The following is an 18,573-nucleotide window of genomic DNA, read 5'->3' on the forward strand; positions in this document are numbered from 1 at the left end:
CTATTCGATCCGGTTCGCCCGAATAAATAGTAAAAATCTGGCGTATCTTTCCAAACCGGTAGTAATGGCAGCCTGGCTATGTCCGCGAACCAGTCCCCTCCGTCGCCACTGCCATTGCCCACATGTTTTTAGCTGGAAAAGGAGGCAGAGAGAAACAGTCCAGTTACCTAGGTACACAACAAGGAGAGGGGAGAAATTCCAGTTGCTACCTCCTGGTGCTGCGTGAGGCTTTGTGTGAAGGTGGGAGGGAGGTTGAGCAGCAGGTTGAATGAGGGGTGGATGGCGGCATTCTTCCCTTTTCCCAGTCTCCAGAAGCACTCTGCAGGCTTCAACAGGGCTTGGAGAAGGGAAAAATGTCCCCATTGTTCAAAAAAACAGGTGAACAACGGCCCTTTTTTTGCAAAAATGGGGGCATTTTTCCATTCTCCCAGCCCTACTGAAGCCTGCAGAGTATTCCTGGGAGCCAGGGAGGACAAAAACTTTTTTTCTTACTGGATAGTTTGCACGTGCTCCCTTAGCTCTGGCGAGGCTGGACACACACCCCCCCCCCGGTCAAAACTTTTTGCCACCGTTTTGGTGGGCATGGCTTGGTAAGGGGGCCATGTGACTGAGAGTGCATGAGTGATGTCAGGTTGGCCACCCCACTCAGTCACATGCTGCCTCATCTAGCCAGGCCCAATGAACCAGTAGTAAAAATTTTGGAAACCCACTCTTGGTCCATGCCTCCTGCTTTGGTGTCTACTCTCACTGCTACAAACACTACTAGTACCATTACTACTACTGCTGCTGGAATTGTTCCTAAATTTGTTTTTTAATGGCTCTGTACACTCTGTCTCATTACTTTTGATTACATCCTGTTTTACCATCTCATGGCTGAATACTTTCATTTTCTTTTTTCACTAATTCAGTTTCCTCCATTTGATTTATCTGTCTGTCTGACATTTTCTTTAACTTCCTCCATTTATCTTGTTTTTCCTTAGGCAATGACCATGGCTATAGCATGACTCTCCTCACTGTCCAACAACCAAGCGTCCCTGGTGTTTTCAGAGGCTGTTGCTGCCAGGGAAAACGACGATAAAGAACCATTCCTCATGTGTTGAGTAGCCCTATGCTCTTGCCTTGCTGCTCCTGTTTCCCCTCTCAGGGCAGCATCTCTGGAGACGCTCTGTAGAACCACATGTGAAGCAATGTTTCACTGTGTAAACATCTCAGGTTCTCTGCTGTTATCCTGGGATGTTGCAGATGTTGGCTTGTGCTGAGCATTATCTGCTTCCTTTCCTAGTCACTTTTCAAGCCGTTTCAAATACGTCATGGTTAAGTCCCTCTCTTGCATAGACTCTAGGCTAGTCACAAGAAGGTCCCATGAAGTGTCTAACAAACTGAGCCCCACATATACCTTGTGTGCCTCAGTAAACATCATTTCTCTTGACTCTAATGCCAGGAATGTCTTTCTCATACCCTGCAGATGTGTGGACATGCTCTCCCCCCAGCTTCAGTTGTGCTTTATACAATCTCATTATCAGCAACACTTTACTGCTCACAGTCTCTCTAACATACACACTGCGCAACGCTTCCAGCACTCTTTCACAGACTGGAGACCCCTCACGTGTTCCAACTGACTGTCCTCCAAAGCCAGAATTATGCTGGCTAAGGCCTTTTCATTTCTTCTCTGGTCCCCATCATCCAGGATTACTGGCTAGGAGGTTTCTCGCAGTTGCCTTGAAAAAGAGAGCTTGCCTGAGATAGTTTGAGTGGAGCGACGCAGCAGGCAATGGGATACACATGCACAGCTGGCGGGAACAATGGGGTGGCAACAGCAGTGGTTTTTTCAGTGACCTCTGGTAGTTTTTGGTGGCCTGCAAGCTCTCTTTTTTTGATGTGACTGAGAGAAGTCTCCCAGCTGCTGTCTCTTTGCCAGCCGCATCCCAGCAGTGGTGGCTGGCTGAAGGCTGCCAAAAACTACTGAAGGTCTGCTTTCCTTCCAGAGTTCAGACCAGCTGCTGTGGGAGGAAGGTAAGCAGCCTGAAGAAACAGGCGGTGGGAGGATGGTTGTGAAGGAGGGCTAAGACCAGGGACACCGAAGGATGAGTCTTCTTTCATTGGGGATGTTACTTGGAATCCTGACATGTTTCATGATTTAAAATCACATGTTTTCTGATAATCTGCTATTGTGACCATCTCTTGTAGATTGGTGCCTAAGAATTACCATAGCTTCCTTGAAGTCAGCTCACCTTTTGACATCTATTACAATACTTTCAAGGTGTTTATATCTAGAGTATAGATGTTGACATGAGTAAATAGCCATGCTGAACTAACAAAATGATATACATGCAAAACTAAAGAATATAATCTCTATTGAGATATATTGATGGTGAGTGGATTTTAGGATATAGCAGAAGCTTTGTTAAGCTTAGGCAAACCTGAATATATTATTCATGTGTTAGCAACATTGGTGAATTATTTAGCAACATTGGTGAATATTATGTGGACTTAATGTATAAGTGGTTATAACAGAATGGAACAATATAATGGATGAACATTTGGAGTAGCATACCTATGCCATCTCCTATATGATTATATAGACTTGATGGCTCAATTTTCCAATATTAACCTAGCCAAAGCATGAAAATCGTTCTTCATGGATTGAAAAGTTGGGAGTTATATTGTATTGGGGTACTGTAGTGATCCTTCTATTATCTACCTGTCCTGCTATAGCAGACTTTAAAATATGGGATTGTCAGCCACTAATCTAACAATGTGACAACACCAGTATGAAATATGAGGGAAAGAATTAGAACTCAATTCTACAGCTTCAGCTGTTTCCAAAAATGATGAGAGAGGGGAGAGTGAAGGGGCAGAGGGGAGAGGGAGGGAGGGAGGGAGAGAGAGATATCAATAGATCGATAGATCGATAGGTAGATAGATATTGGCCTATCTCAAGTATACACTGGAAGTACATATAGTATCATTTACATGTCTCTTGGCAGCGATTTTTATGTCTTCTACAAACTAATTCAAGTAAACAGCTACTTCCTTTTAAAAGGGCTTGACCCAAAGTCCTCTCTAATTACTCATATTACAAAACATAGTTTATATATAAAATGACTCTCTTCCCTTTCCTCCATCGATTCATGTCATGCAATTATTTAGCAAAGCAGCAGCAACTTTATTTTCTTTAATTCTTCCAGAGATAATTTTCATTTGATAGGGATGATAGACTTCAGATTATAATTCTTTAATTTCAAGGTGGGCTTCATGCTATCATAGGATAAAAACTATAAGGCCTTTGAGAAGGCCAACTCTGGTGAGGTTAGCAGATAAGTTTAGTTGAACCTTTTATGGCTCTAGAACTGGGGTGTCCAAACTTGGCCACTTTTAGACCTGTGGACTTCAACTCCCAGAATTCCCAGGTCAGCCAGAATGTCCACATGTATTAAACTTGCCAAGGTTAGACATCCCTGCTCTAGTTCAGTGTTTTTCAACCTTTTTGTGCAAAGGCACACTTTTTTCATGAAAAAAAATCACGAGGCACACCACCATTAGAAAATGTTAAAAAAAATTAACTCTGTGCCTATATTGACTATATATAAAGTGTTTTTCCCACGGCACACCTTACACTATGTCACGGCACACTAGTGTGCCGCGGCACAGTGGTTGAAAAACACTGCTCTAGTTCATGTTTCTCAATGGTAGCAATAGGCTGTGGAATTCTGGGAGTTGAAGTCCACACATCTTAAAGATGCCAAGATTGAGAAATGCTACTGTAGCAAGTCATTGCTTATGAATCTCTTTTCTAATGATTTTTAAATTGTGTTTTAAAAATATTTAAAATTTTAAAAAATGAGACAAAAAACATGATGAAAGCAGTATTATGAGATTGCATGTCTCTGAATAACATTGGTTAGGTGGACAAGGTGCCATCAGTCCCTTCTAATATCTAATATCTTGCGTTGAGTGGATGTTGCTTTATTTGTCACCCAGGGCTCAACATGACCACATAGCTTTCAGCCATGTAAACTAGTAATAATATTGATGTCTCACTGCCTGAAAATGCTTTGTGTCAGTCTTATGACAGAGAAGCTGATGTTTAAATGGGATGGATGGATTGGATACAGCTTGGCAGGTTAAATTCAGTTTGGCTAGGTACTAAGTGAAATAATTAGCAAACATACCAATATTGGTGCGATGTCAATAGGGACAATCTGCAAAATCAAAATTTCAAGATTAGTTCTAGAATATCAATAAAGGCAGGTAAACTAGCCAATGACCTTCCTTGAAGCATCTACTTTATCAGCAATATTTACATAATTATTTTTATGGAACTGTGAATATTTTGTTTGTGTTGTACAAACAGGAATCTGGTGGCTATATCTTGAGAATTGTTGGATTTCAAAGATACTTACCCCTTGAGCTTTTACTTCTGCTGTGATACTGTTCAGGTCATTGTCTGTAATTTGTCCAGACACAACTATTTCAGAGCCATCATAATAATGTTTAAAACTATTCTGAGTCAAATCTGAAATGGCATTTTCCTTATAGCCTAACTCCACTTCAGTAAGTAAGATTGGCTACTTCATCATAAAAATCCTGGGAACAAAATAAATATTAGATTATTAAAACTGTAACACTAAAAGGGTATTTATTCTTGAAATCAAAATATTGAAAATGAGAGGTTGATTTTTTTAGCCACTGTACTTTTCTGTTATCTGAACCCTTCACTTGGAAAAGTACACTGGGAAACAGAACTCTCCTTGAAAGTCTGAATTTTAAAAAATTCTTTCCCTCTTTTGACATCTATCATTTTGTTGAGATGTGAAAAAAGATACTCCATGAAATGAAGGATTAATTATGTGAGTTTCGATGTAGCAATAACATTAAACATGTGCAGTACAAAAATGAGTTCTATTTCACTGTACAAGTGCAGAGATGGGAGAAATGTTTAAAATGAACAATTAAACAATGGAAGTTTATAATTTAATATAAATATGTGTGTTAACACTAGAACTACATAAGCTGGAGGAATGTAACAAATATGATAAATAGCACTATATTTATTTGTACTAAAACGTATGATATCCAGATGCCACCCTGTTCATGCATTGATATGGATATATTGTAAAATAAAATAAAAAACTTGGGGAGAAAAAAGAGAAACATTTCATCATAAATATAAATATCAGCCTTTCATATGTTTATTCTGCTACCTGTAGTTGTAAGGCTGCATCTGAGTCTTCAAAGATGCGGTGAGCCACACCATTATTTTCTTTTGCTATTCTCTCTAAAAATGCATAGTCAACATCATAACCAAAGCCAAGATTAGGATATTTTCCTTTAGTTGCATTCTTAGCATTTTCTTCAATATAGCAGGTATTTATTACACCTGCAAAGAAAGGATCACAAAACATGGTTAAACAGTACAATTATCTGAAACATGCTTCTGGGAAAACCTGTTTGGACAAAGCAATTCTATAACCTTTGTACAAGGCTCTATAATCTGTGGCTTCAAAATCTTCTTGTAATGGGATGGAAGTGAATAACTAATGCTGTAATCTGATTTTTTTTCCTTCCTAACTCCCTTTTCCTTAGGAAAAACTCTTGTTGTTATTTATTAGATGCACTGTATTATAGTATTCTAAAATACTCTGAAACTGTTGACAGAGAATTAACTAACAGCAACTTCAGGAAATTAGCAGACATTCTGGGAGCTTTTTCCAAAGTTTTCTGCAATGTCTCTCACAAGGAATCAATAATTTTCAGTCTTTTGAGGTAGGGTGGGAACAGACAAATTCTTCATACATGCTGGAAGTGGAACAACTAGATCTATTTCTGCTGAAAGAAATCTCTTGGAAGCCCATGATTCTAGCTGACCAGTAAGTATCTCCCACATCGGGAAGGGGTCACTTGGGAAGATGTTAAGGGAAATAATCTGGCATTCCTGAATTGTGCAGTACACATTAAGGAAGACAGAAGTCTTAACATTGAAGTTTACAGAAACCCCCCCCCCCACAGAAATCAATATTTACATATGATTCTCACTACCCATTGGAGCACAAAAAAGTAGTGATCAACTCTATACCACCAGGCTGAAAGTTTACCTACCAGCAAATATGGGGGGGGGGGGGAACTAAAGCACATCAAGAAAACCCTCAGATCTTGTGGACATCCCAGCTGAGCCTTCATCAAATCCAAAAAAAGACCCCTAGAAGCTACTCCATAACAGACACAGAAGAGAACAACAAACAAAGCAATGTTGTCATTCCATACATTGCAGGAATATCTGAAAAGCTTAGGAGGATTTTTAACTAATACAATATATATACCCACTTTAAATCCAAGAATACATTAAGGCAGAAGCTTCTCCACCCTGAGGAAAAAACACCCAGACACAAACTGAGCAATGTAGTACAAAGCAGTGAAACTTGCAGATCTGTACACTGGAGAAATAAAACAACCACTACACAAATGCATGGTACATCATAGAAGAACAAACCCATTAGGACAAGATACAGCAGTTTATCTCCATTTGAAAAAACAAAGGTCACTCTTTTGGAGACAACAACATCCACATTCTGGACACAGAGGACCGCTGGTTTGAAAGAAGGGTCAAAGAGGCTATCCACATTAAGATTGAACAGTCCCCCCTCAACAGAGGGTGAAAGATATGGCATCACGTATCTCCTCTTACAACACAGTCCTTTCAGCAGTTCCCAGAAGGTTCAACATATATTTGAACTATTCAGGTGACCCTGAGGGCACAGATAAACCTCCAAGTGCGCTCACTGGCTCTCAGGAAGAATGCCAACAGCTAGATGACTGCAAGGGATATAAATCTTTTCATCCTCCACCATTCAGTCAGAATTGAAGAAGCTTCTTAGATGAGAAGTGAAACGGCATCTAAGAAAAACAAAGGAAGTCCAGCTGACTTTTGAAAAAGCACTTTTGGGACAACCATGATCTGGATGACTGGGATATCTCCATAGATGCTCCCACATCTCACAAGCCTGAAAAACATGTTTGGACACTTTTGTGCAAGACCATAAACTGTCCTCCTTCCCAGTCCACTATAACATTTCAAAGGTATAAAGATGACAAATAATCCCCATGGGTTGTGGTATATAGAATGGAGAAGACTATGTGAAAATAAGGAGACTGAATAGCAGTCTTATTCCCATATTCATAGGTCATTCAACTACTTACCAGCAGTAGGATCCCCGTCAGTTAACATGATAACTAAAGAGGCACTTCTTTCAGGTACAGATTTTGTTTCATGAGCTTTATTCAGCATTTCAATGCCAGTTAGTAAACCACCATTAAGATTTGTAACTACAATATAAAAGCCGTTCATTTTTTTCAGAATGTCCTTATTATACATGTAGAATTTGTGAGGAAGCCTTGGGAATTTTTTAAAGGAATATTTAGAATGGGGTCAGCAATCCCTGGATAACTATGAGTTGCTTACAAAATTCAGTTATGGTATATTTTGAATTATTAAATGTTGGAAGATCCAAAATTACATGCATTAGTTGCAGGTGTAGGAACAATAAATGCAAAAAAGCTAGCAGTGGAACATTGCATTTTTATCTCTTTTTCTTGTCTAAAAAAACTTACTCTGCATATCTTACTCTGCATTGCCTCTTACTAGCTACACTTATACGGTTAGGATTCTTTCATTCAGTCATCATATTTGCATGATATTTATTACTTTTATTTCCTCCTTCTTCATTGAATTTATGTTACTTTTTCCATTATTCCACTTCTACACTATTAGGCATTATTTATGTTCTGCAATAAAGAGTTTTGGGGTTTCATTCATACTAACTTCCAGATTTCTTTCTAGAAAACAAGTCAAAAGAATGAGAGCTTGGACTCTCTGTTTATTACCCACCACTGACAACACTGCATATGGTCCTGCACTGAACATATATTGCTTATTCTCTCCCCTACCCCAAGAGAGTTGTGTTGGTCAAGAGCAGAGAGTAATTTATGTTTAGGAAGGAAAAGAGGTTGTCAGTCGGCAAAGCAGACAGAAAGGCCATGATCAACCCAGAAGGAGATCTGGCTCTATTGAACTGCTGAATGATGGAAACTATAGAAAAAGTCTTCTTTCTAATAAAAATACTGCTGTGATGCTTCACATTCTGAAAGAACCAAGGGTAACAGAAATGGGAAACAAGCAAGAAAACAGTCATGTGTCACCCAAATGTGTTGTTTCAAAAGGCAACTGGTCTTGTTTCTCCTTGGAGATGTTTTTTCTTGAAGACGTTTCGGTTCTTGGATGAGAAGCAAAACATCTTCAAGGAGAAAAAAAGTCCAGTTGCCTTTTGAAAAGCTAATCCCTCAACGAGGTTAGCCAAAATGTTTCCTGGGTTATCTCCACTGTGTTGGAAATGTGGAAGAAGGGATGGCACCTTCTACCATATTTGGTGGTCCTGTATTGAGGCCACGAAATACTGGAGAAGGATTCAAAACTGGCTAAAAGAGGTTACCGGGGTAAGTATGGAATGGAAACCCGAGACTTTTTTTACTAAGCATAAAACCAGAAAACATGAGTAAATCTATATGGCATTTGAGCTTACATATAATTGTGGCTGCAAGAATAACCTATGAACAATTTTGGAAATCTACTACCATACCATCGGAAAATGCCATAATTAAAAAGATTTATGAATATGCAGAAATGGACAGAATGACGGGTTGGCTGAGAGACAAAGGAGAAACGGAACATTATCTTAGCTGGAACCTATGGTATATGTGGGCGATAAGGAGAACAGCAGGGACTTAAAACTGGGAAAGTTAAATAGCAGTTGTTAACAATGGGAACTAAAAATGAACATGGGTATTGTAATAGATCCCTGAATTTTGTAACGAGAAGATACTGGTTAGAGACTAAACAATGAGGAAGAAAAAAAAAGTTGAGCTGTGAATGACTGTAACGGGGGGGGGGAGGGTTTGTATGTTTAAAGTTGTATTTGTATTTGTATGTCTTATTAAAAAAATGTATAACCAATAAAGATTATTTTTTTAAAAAAGAAAAGCATCTTTGAGACAACCATGACCTGGATGACTGAGAATCTCCATAGACATCAAGTCATGGGTTACCTTTTTATAATAGTAAGTGATCCCTTACTAGTAGATTATACTGGGAAAAGAAATGTGGTATGAACTTCAGAACCTATTAACTACTTCTCTCAAGTGTCTATGATGCTACATTAAACAATGTAACTACACTACATTTAAGTCATTAAGCTAATGGCTTAAACTTCTGAATGCATTATCTGTTCATAGGAATTCTTTTCAGGAACTTGGAAAGCTAAAATGTAAGGGAAAGTTCTCATTACCTAATGACTATCACTTTTGAAAAGTTTTTATGTACTTTCTTAAAGAGCAAAAGAGTTCTGTAAAAATAAATAGAATGTTTTTTGCAAGAGTGAGTAACGTATCTGGAAAAAAGCCTAAGACATTGCACACTTAATATTGGGAGTAAAAATACAGGAAAGGAAGTTGAGAAGTAGCTGAAATGACAAAGGATAAAACATGAAAAAACAGTTTCCAACATCCCACAACAAAACAACGTGGTAGAGAGGAAAACCAGTATCTCATGCAAATGACAAGACACATGATTCTCCATGACGGACTAACAAGGTAATATTGGAAAGAATTAGTAATGTTTGCAACTTCCAGTACAATCTATGCATAAAAGACAAAGATGAATCGTGGTATAAGATGAAGCCAATGTGAAGCACATTAAGTGTTGGAATTCAAGGTGTATGTATATATTTAATACCACATATAACTATCCGCTTCACTCTGCAATATAATATACGTAAGATATGAAGATATTAATAGATACAAGAAATATATAATGCCTAGCATTCTATTAAAATAGACACTGGGACATATTTGATGAAGACAAGGATGAATATTGCGATTTAATTTAGAAATGTCAAGATGAAAAACAATAGTGCAGCTTTCATAGCAAGAATAAATTATTGAACTTTCGTAATACAGAAGAAATTGAAGTGTTGCTATAAGCAGAAAGAAAGGCTTTTACAATGGAATTTTTATACCAGCAGTGAAACAGATTTCATAATAATATTCACTAGTTTAGTTTAGCTTATTAAATGTCTCAATCTCAAAGAAGTCAGAACAGCTTCAAGAGGAATGTTGCTCAATACTTATATGTAAAGACCACTTTCCTATATGAAGGAAGGCATATATATATGTATGTATGTATGTATGTATGTATGTATGTATGTATGTATGTATGTATGTATGTATGTAAAAGCTACTATGACATCAAATAACTTGAAAAAGAAAGACTTGTTCAAGTTACAGAAGAGTGTCTATGGATTCAAAGATGTAACTTGATCCTTGTCTATACATTAGATAGAAGAACAAGAAATCCACATTGACTTTGTTGTTTCTCTGTACACACATTATTTTCATGGGGCATAAAATATTGCCACATAAATATTGCCTATCCCTGATATAGGGAAATGTTTGGGAACTAAGTTTACTTTTGTGAAGTATTCTCAAATAATTCTGTAATTCTGTTCAATAACCTGTGTTATTTTATACCAGTCATGTGTTCCATGAAGCAAATAGATTGCTTTTAAGAAATATATTCAAGGTGTCATTCTTTCTTTTCTTTACTTCTGGTTAGTGTTATAAGCCATGTCACCAATGTAATTTTTCCTTAATGCTTGTGAATCCAATTGGCCTCTTCTGTACTTGCTTACAACCCGGGGAATCTGCAGCAAAGGTGATGATTATGATCTTGGGAGATACCCATGCTTCCAACTAAGTATAGTTAATCCTCAATTAATAATGGTAACAATGATAATCCCCATTGCCATCCTGCTGATCATCACGCAAGGATTACCTGCATATGAATCACCCTTCAAGATTCTATTACCAGACATACCTTTTTTTTCTGAAAAAGAATTTTTCACAATTGGTAGCAGTTCATTGCTGAGGAATGTCCCTTTAACTTCAAGTTCACTGATGCCTTGAGGCTCAAATATGTTTACTTCAATCTGCAACATTGATTTAAAATTATGTTGACATTAGCAAGATTGAGAAAAAAAATCAGAGAGACCAGTAATGTACGTAAACATAAATTGTTTATACGTTTGTTTCTAAATTAATAGTTCTGAGCATCATTCACAAATTTCCAAAAACTACTACAAGATAAAGTGACAATACATATGATCGTACCTCAAATTTATTTACAAGCTGCGTGGGTTTACTTTGATAAACACCTCATATTTTCCTAACTTTTGCTTCAAGAGTTCTTCATGTCAATTGAAAAGTAACTTTGCTGGCTGATGCAATGTTGACCGAAACACTGAATTTCTCTGTTTTTCTTCCAGCAGCCCTTCACATGTTAAACATAGTAAGATTCATGAAATTCAAGCAATGATCACATTTCCTCATATAAGGTGACCAATTGTCCTCCTTTAGGGAGGACAGTCCTTCTTTTGTAAGTTCTGTCCTTCCTCGAAGTGTCCTCCTACATGTCCTCCTGTTCGATATTTGAAGACTAATCTGTTGTGCGTTATGTGACGTATTTGCATTTGATATGATGATTCGCCAAGGCTCGGTATAGTGCGGTATAGGACGTGATTATGAGACACATGCGCTCCGCACGGGAGATCTTGAGAGAGCGCCACGCTCAAGTGGCTTTGTTTACTTCTTACCGAAACATGACATGGCACATACGCACGCAGTAGACTCACGGCACGTTGGCAATTGAATGACTCACGGTAATTATTTCTTTCTCAGTGAATATTCAATTATACAGAGGTAAGTACAATTCACGTTTTATTAATTCATTATCTATTTAATAATTTCTAAATATGTATAATTTTATTTACAAGTTTATACAACCCTGTTATCAACAGAAGTGTAAAATAATTTAAATTTAAATTTTAGTGAAGTTTATTCATTTATGTTATTAAAGTTTCAGTTGTAATAATAATTAATTTTATTTATTCATAATGTGCTTGCATCGTTCATGTAACTTTATATTTTATTTTTAATTTCTAATTTCATTTAAGGGATGAAAAATCAAAAAAGAGGAAATGCCATTTCAATGATCAATTGAAAAAGGAATTTCCATTTCTCATATCAAAGAAAGATGCCATTGTTTTCTGCAATATTTGCAGAGGAGAATTTTGTATTGCAGTTGGGGGCAGAGCAGCTATAACGAAACACTTGTCCACCAACAATCATTAGATGCATCAGCTTCCAGTCGTAAAGTAACAGTTTTTTTTAAAACTTCAAATTATTCTGAAGATGAAAAACAGTTAGTTGCAATGGAGGGAACATTTGCATTTCATACCATAATTCACAATCAAAGTTTTCATAGTATGGATTGTACAACTAAATTATTGAAAAAGTTTCACAATGCTAAATTTTCATGCGCCAGGACAAAATGTGAGGCTATTATTAAATCAGTATTTAAAAATTACTGTGATAAAATACTTACAGCAGACTTGAAAATTGCAGCATTTGTAAAGGTTTTATCTGATGCATCAAATCATAATGAAACCAAATTGTATCCAATACTAGTAAGATATTTTAATGTTACCAAGGGGTAAAAAATTTAAATTTAGAATCCATTGATGGTGAAACTGCTGAAATTTTTATCAAACTATCTATACAGAGTAATAAATGAAAACAATTTAAAATCCAAAGTTGTTGCACTAACAGCTGATAATACAAACACAAATTTTGGTGGGCGAAGACGCAAAGGGGTGAATAATGTGTATGTAAAATTACAAGATTTACTCCAAAAGAAAATACTAGGAATAGGTTGTAATGCACATATTTTGTCAAATGCAATCAACACGACGCCATGTGCCATGCCAATTGATGTAGAAATAATAATAACTACAATTTATTTGTATTTTAGTCGTTTTACCGTTCGTCTGGCTACTTTAAAACAATTTTGTGAAGAAGCAAATGAGGAATCAAATCTGGGCATAACGGAAAAGTTTATCAAAGAAGTGCAGAATTTTTACCAAACATGTTTTCAATATATCGAAGAATGGTCTGAAACAAACATCACGGGAAATAACAGTTTTCAATGGTGTTTTTTGACTTCATCGCAAGTATATAGAGCCGAGGTGGCGCAGTGGTTAGGGTGCAGTACTGCAGCCACTTCAGCTGACTGCTAGTTCTGCAGTTCGGCTGTTCAAATCTCACCGGCTCAGGGTTGACTCAGCCTTCCATCCTTCTGAGGTGGATAAAATGAGGACCCAGATTGTGGGGGCAATATGCCGACTCTGTAAACCGCTTAGAGAGGGCTGAAAGCCCTATGAAGCGGTATATAAGTCTAACTGCTATTGCTATATTAGACAGATATTGAATCTTGTGTTGAGTTTCTATCTAAAGAAATGCCAGACATTAAAATAGATGACAATTGTTTCTTTGAAGAAATTAGAAGACTGAATGTATATTTAAATTCTGAATAATTAATACAATGTGAAAATCAACACGTTGAAATTGATAAAAGATGGGTGGATATTTTCAGCCATTTCTAAAATGAACATATTCCATGTTGAAATTTATTTATACTTGTTCAATTTATGTTGTGCTGCCCTAGAACTAATGCAGCAGTTGAAAGAGTTTTTTCAATTGCCAATGATTTTTGGACAAGTGAGAAATCGAGATTGAATGTTGATACTCTAGCTGCAGCACTTGCTGTAAAATTCAATATGAAGGATATTTCTTGTTCAGATAATTCCAATATATTGTTAGAAGATGATACATTGACAAAAAATATTAATTCAATAGAAAAGTACTCATTTAAATAATAATTAACAGGCACGTAAGCATAATTACAATATAAAATGTTACAAATGTTTTTATTATGCATATCTCATATTATATAGTGTATTATTGTTGCAATGAATAAAGTATTTCTTTTATTTACGATATTTTTTCCAATTTATTTGTCCTCCTTTTCATTGTAAAAAAAGTTGGTCACTTTATCATATAGCCCACCATTTAATACATTCGTTTGCACTTTGTTCATTTATTTAGCCTCTGTTTATTGAATAAATATTTAGGACAGGAAATCAAATAAGGAAACTGATTCTGTTTGGTCTCACATACGTTCTTTACAAGCCCAGCTGTCTGGCCCCTTGAAACTGCTTGTTGATACTGCTTTGGGGCAGCTTCTTTTTCCTTTATGATTCCAGGATTAGTGACACCATCAACTGTCCTATTGAACGATACATCAGATATCTGAATATGTGTGCAGACAAGTTATTGGTGTTTTTTTCTTCAGTTCATCAAGTAAAGGAGATATTTGAGAGGTATAATAAAGAGACTGGAAAGAATGCTGCCTCTATAAGACTGAAAATATAATGAAGAAAGATGAAGGAAGACCTTCTCTGGATATTGCAGAGAAGATGGGTAAAAACTCTAACTCTTATGATTCATGGTAGCTTTTCTGTTAACAGTATCTGAATGGCTTAATTATTGCTAGATTGATCTCCAAAGCATAGAGAAAAAAGAAAATAATTTACATACAAGGTAAACTTGGAAATAAAGGCTGTTTTGGGAAGCTCCACATCAAACTGAGCTTCCTTGGACACATTGGCACGATTCACAGCATGACTAGTGATGACATTACAGGAAAACCTGGAAGTAACAATTTTCATCCAGTATCTTTCTATGGTGTGGGCGTACTAGAGAATAAAATAATCACTTGGTTATATAGAAATGTGCTGCTAATATATTATCTTCATTTTAAACACTTTTGTTTGAGATAGCTCAAAGATCTTTTTATACCTCATGTTATATACGTAGTATTTATTTTAATGCTAATTACATTTGATAATTTTATTTACTTACAAATAACAACTGACCCCCAACAATTTTCTTGTTCCATTCCTGTTATTTTTTAAAATGAAATCCAAAGGCCGCATCTAGAAAACTATGTGATGGGGGAATCTGTGGGTCACATTTTTATCTCTGATCCTTACAAAGACTTGCATTGTATTTTAAGGAATGATTTATTATAGGGGAGGAAAACAGGAACAAACTTCTAAAACGTTTTACTTTCTTTCCGTGAAGGGAATGCAAACAGATATTTGTTAGCCCCTGAATCCATGCATGAGGTAGTCTTCTTCATAAAAATGAGTGATGAGGCCTTTGCACACTTGCACGTGATGGGTACTTTGCAAGAGTGAATGAAATATGCCCTTTGCTCAGAATTAAAACATCCCTGAACACAAGAGGACTGATTTCTGAAGAAATAAACATACCTTTTGAGCTGAGTAAATGATTTCTTAAAGCCCAGCAATTGAAATGGATTTGACTAAGAGAAAATATTCATAAAAACTTAATGACCAGCATTCTAAATGAAACGTTACTTACCACATCAGTGGCACTTTTCTTCTACAAATAAAGAGTGGAAAAAAGGATTAATTCTTGCCAAACAGATGCTATATCCTACCAAATATGCTGCATAGCAGTTGTATGTTATTGTACATTTCTCTGCATTTTAAGTGAGAGCGTCACAATAAATGAGAGTTTCCATAGAATGAAGTCTGAATAATCAGCATGCATAACCTTGGCATTAGAAACATTAATTACATGACTAGAAAATAAGAAACATCTGGAAAATAGACCATAAATTACCATACTAACTAAGATAAATACATTTAGAGTTTTGTTGCATTCATCAGAGGCATTGAGTATTAGGCTGATTTCATATTCTTCCCATGTCTGTGGAGCTGTCTCAGTTCAATTTTAGGTAAGTTAGATATAAACCCAGGTATGATAGATAACTCTCGTATGTATGTATGTATGTATGTACGTACGTACGTACATACGTTTGTACATACGTACCACCATACATCCCTTTTGAACACCCAACAATCACACGCACATAGATGCAAATACTCCTTGTATTACCTGATTTGCCTTACCTGATTTGTTCTTTCTCATTTCAGTGTTTTCCCCCCAAAATTGTTGAAATATGCAAGATGATGTACAGAATATGAATCTAAGGAACCTAAATCACATTTGGATCCAACATGGTCCCTCTCAGGATACATATCAGCCACTTATAAAAGAAGTCATAGGAGTTGCTGTCAGGCATAGTGAGGGACCAAAGCATCTTACTGCAGTGGTGGGTTTCCTAATTTTTTTACTAGTGGTTCATTCATGCTCACACACTCGCATGCGCAGAAGCATCCGGGCGGGTGGGCTGATCCTCCCACTGCCACTATTACCAGTTCGCCCGATCTGGGCTGAACCAGGAGCAACCCACCTCAGCCTTACCGGCTTCAGATCAAATATTTATTATTGTCCTAAGCTAGCATAACTTTGCCTCTTCATATCCAAATGCAGCACACCTGAGCCAGGTAGCTCAGGGCATGAAATTTCATAGACAATCAGTTTCCATAAAGTTTCAGCCAAATTAAATGTACTGGTAAGTAAAGGTATCTCGAATCAGGTAGGGAGAAAGCTGAAGATATCTTGAAGGACTGAGATAGTGGATTTGCAGTTGTTGCTTAAAGCTAAAAAAATTCTAAGGAAATAAGCATGTGACTTCATATATTTAGCTACATACCTTAATGTTTCTGAGCGGGTGTTTCAAAATATCTGAAGTTACAAGAGCAGGAATCAAGGCCAGTAAAATGTAAGATGGGATATGCTTCCCCATGTTAGAAAATATTAGTTTAGAAGGACCTTTCTTTGTAGTGAACATTGTAAGTAGTCTGTGGAGTTATCACCCAGCCCTCTCCCAGAGAAATGAAATATCCTAGGAAATGTTGAAAAGGCAGAATATTATATTTCCCTGGATGTAAAAGGGAGAAATGTTTTAAAGAGAAACTTCCTGCAGCTTTCTGCCTCCCCCTCTTTTGTCAATGGCCCATTATGAAGGCCAAGCTGGTCCCTTTACATAATAAAGAGTTCTCCATTTCAGCTCCAGGGGGATGGGATTAAGGCATGATAATATTGGCACTTTACCCAACTCGCCACATGGCATTTGAGAGCTCAACCAAACCTGGATTCAAAACGCAGCCTAGCCCCATGGGAGTCTGACAACCAATCAGAATACAAGATAAAGATCAAAGGGCAGAGAGGGCATAAAACCAGGGACTTGGCATCTCAGTCCTTCCTTCTCTTCTCCATCAACATTGAAGGATGTGATCACCCTTTCTGTTCAGGACTCAAGCCATGTGGTCCTGTCCACAAATAAACCATCTTTCCAAGCAGCCTCCACGTTTCCAGTGTCTTTTTCCCCACTTGGAGCCGAACCCAGAAGGACATTTCTTTCAATAAGTCAAAGAGTAACACTGAAGTAAGTATGGCAAATATTTATCTTGGGAGAACAGTTGATGAAATTTGTGCATGAAAGTTATAGAGTTCAAGACCAGAATAGCACATTTCAGTCTCTAATCTATCATACCCAGGTTTACCAGCTTTGCCCTATGTAGAACATCTTTAAAATTAAATGTCAAATTAGACTTCACATCTGTTTTACCAATCTGGTCAGAAAACTTAAGATTTCTTGAACTAGCACTTATCACCTGGATACATTTTCATTTCATTTCTCATTTTATTGACATTTATAGGCCGCCCTTTTCCCTAAGGGGACTCAGGGCGGCTTACATTTCATAGGAGGGGAGTGTAAGACAGGACACAAAAGAAATGTGAATAAATTTCCCACTTCTATTTCAATTAAAGTGATTATGTTTTTATGCATGTGTGGGAAGTTATCATCCAGCCCTCTCCCAGAAAAATGAAATATCCTAGGACATATTGAAAAGACAGAATATTTCTCTGGATGTGAAAAGAAACATGTTTTAAAAGACAGAATAGCTGCCTGTGGCTTCCTGCCCATCCCCACTTTGTTAATGGGCCATTAAGAAGGCCAAGATAGTCCACTTTACATAATAAAGACTTCTCCACTTCAGTGACAGGAAAGCATGATAATATTGGCCCCAACTGACCACATGGCATCCGAGAACTCAACCAAACCTAGATTCAAAACACAGCCTAGAGACATGCCCCTGCATGGCCCCATGGGAGTCTGACAACCAATCAGAATACATTTCTTACACAGGAACAGGAAACAGAGAGGTGGGACTGAACAGGTTATAAAAAGACTAGCAAGCCCCTTCCTCAGCCCTTCTCTTCTTCTCCACCAACATTGAAGCATGTGATCACCTTTTCTGTTCAGGGCTCAAGCCATGTGGTCCTGTCCACCAATAAACCATCTTTCCAAGCAGCCTCCATGTCTCCAGTGTCTTTTTCCCCACTTGGAGCTGAACCCAGAAGGACATTTCTTTCATCACATGTAAATGAGGACTAGTGTCTCTTCAACCTTTCTTGCTAGTGATACTTGAATTGTGAGTGCAGTATGTGTGAGCACTATGGGTACCAAGTGAACTGAGAGGGATTGCTGGTCACGAAACAAAAAATTATGCTGCTGCATTGAAGACTCTGGAATTAGGATGTGCACACTTTATAAAAAACCTATTATTCCTTTATTGGTTTTTATTTGCCATTTCTTTAAAAGAAACATTTTATTCTTTTGTCCCCCTT

At 37.2% G+C, this 18,573-nt stretch overlaps 1 pseudogene; it reads right to left on the reverse strand.

The window, feature by feature from the left end:
- Window positions 1–976: 976 nt before the first annotated feature.
- On the reverse strand, window positions 977–16,684 carry LOC148048006 (inter-alpha-trypsin inhibitor heavy chain H3-like; annotated as a pseudogene).
- Window positions 16,685–18,573: the final 1,889 nt, after the last annotated feature.

This window comes from Thamnophis sirtalis, unplaced genomic scaffold (genome assembly GCF_051295495.1).
Source record: "Thamnophis sirtalis isolate CommonGarterSnake01/CBP01778 unplaced genomic scaffold, rThaSir2_p1.2 scaffold_3, whole genome shotgun sequence".
NCBI classification, from domain to species: domain Eukaryota; kingdom Metazoa; phylum Chordata; class Lepidosauria; order Squamata; family Natricidae; genus Thamnophis; species Thamnophis sirtalis.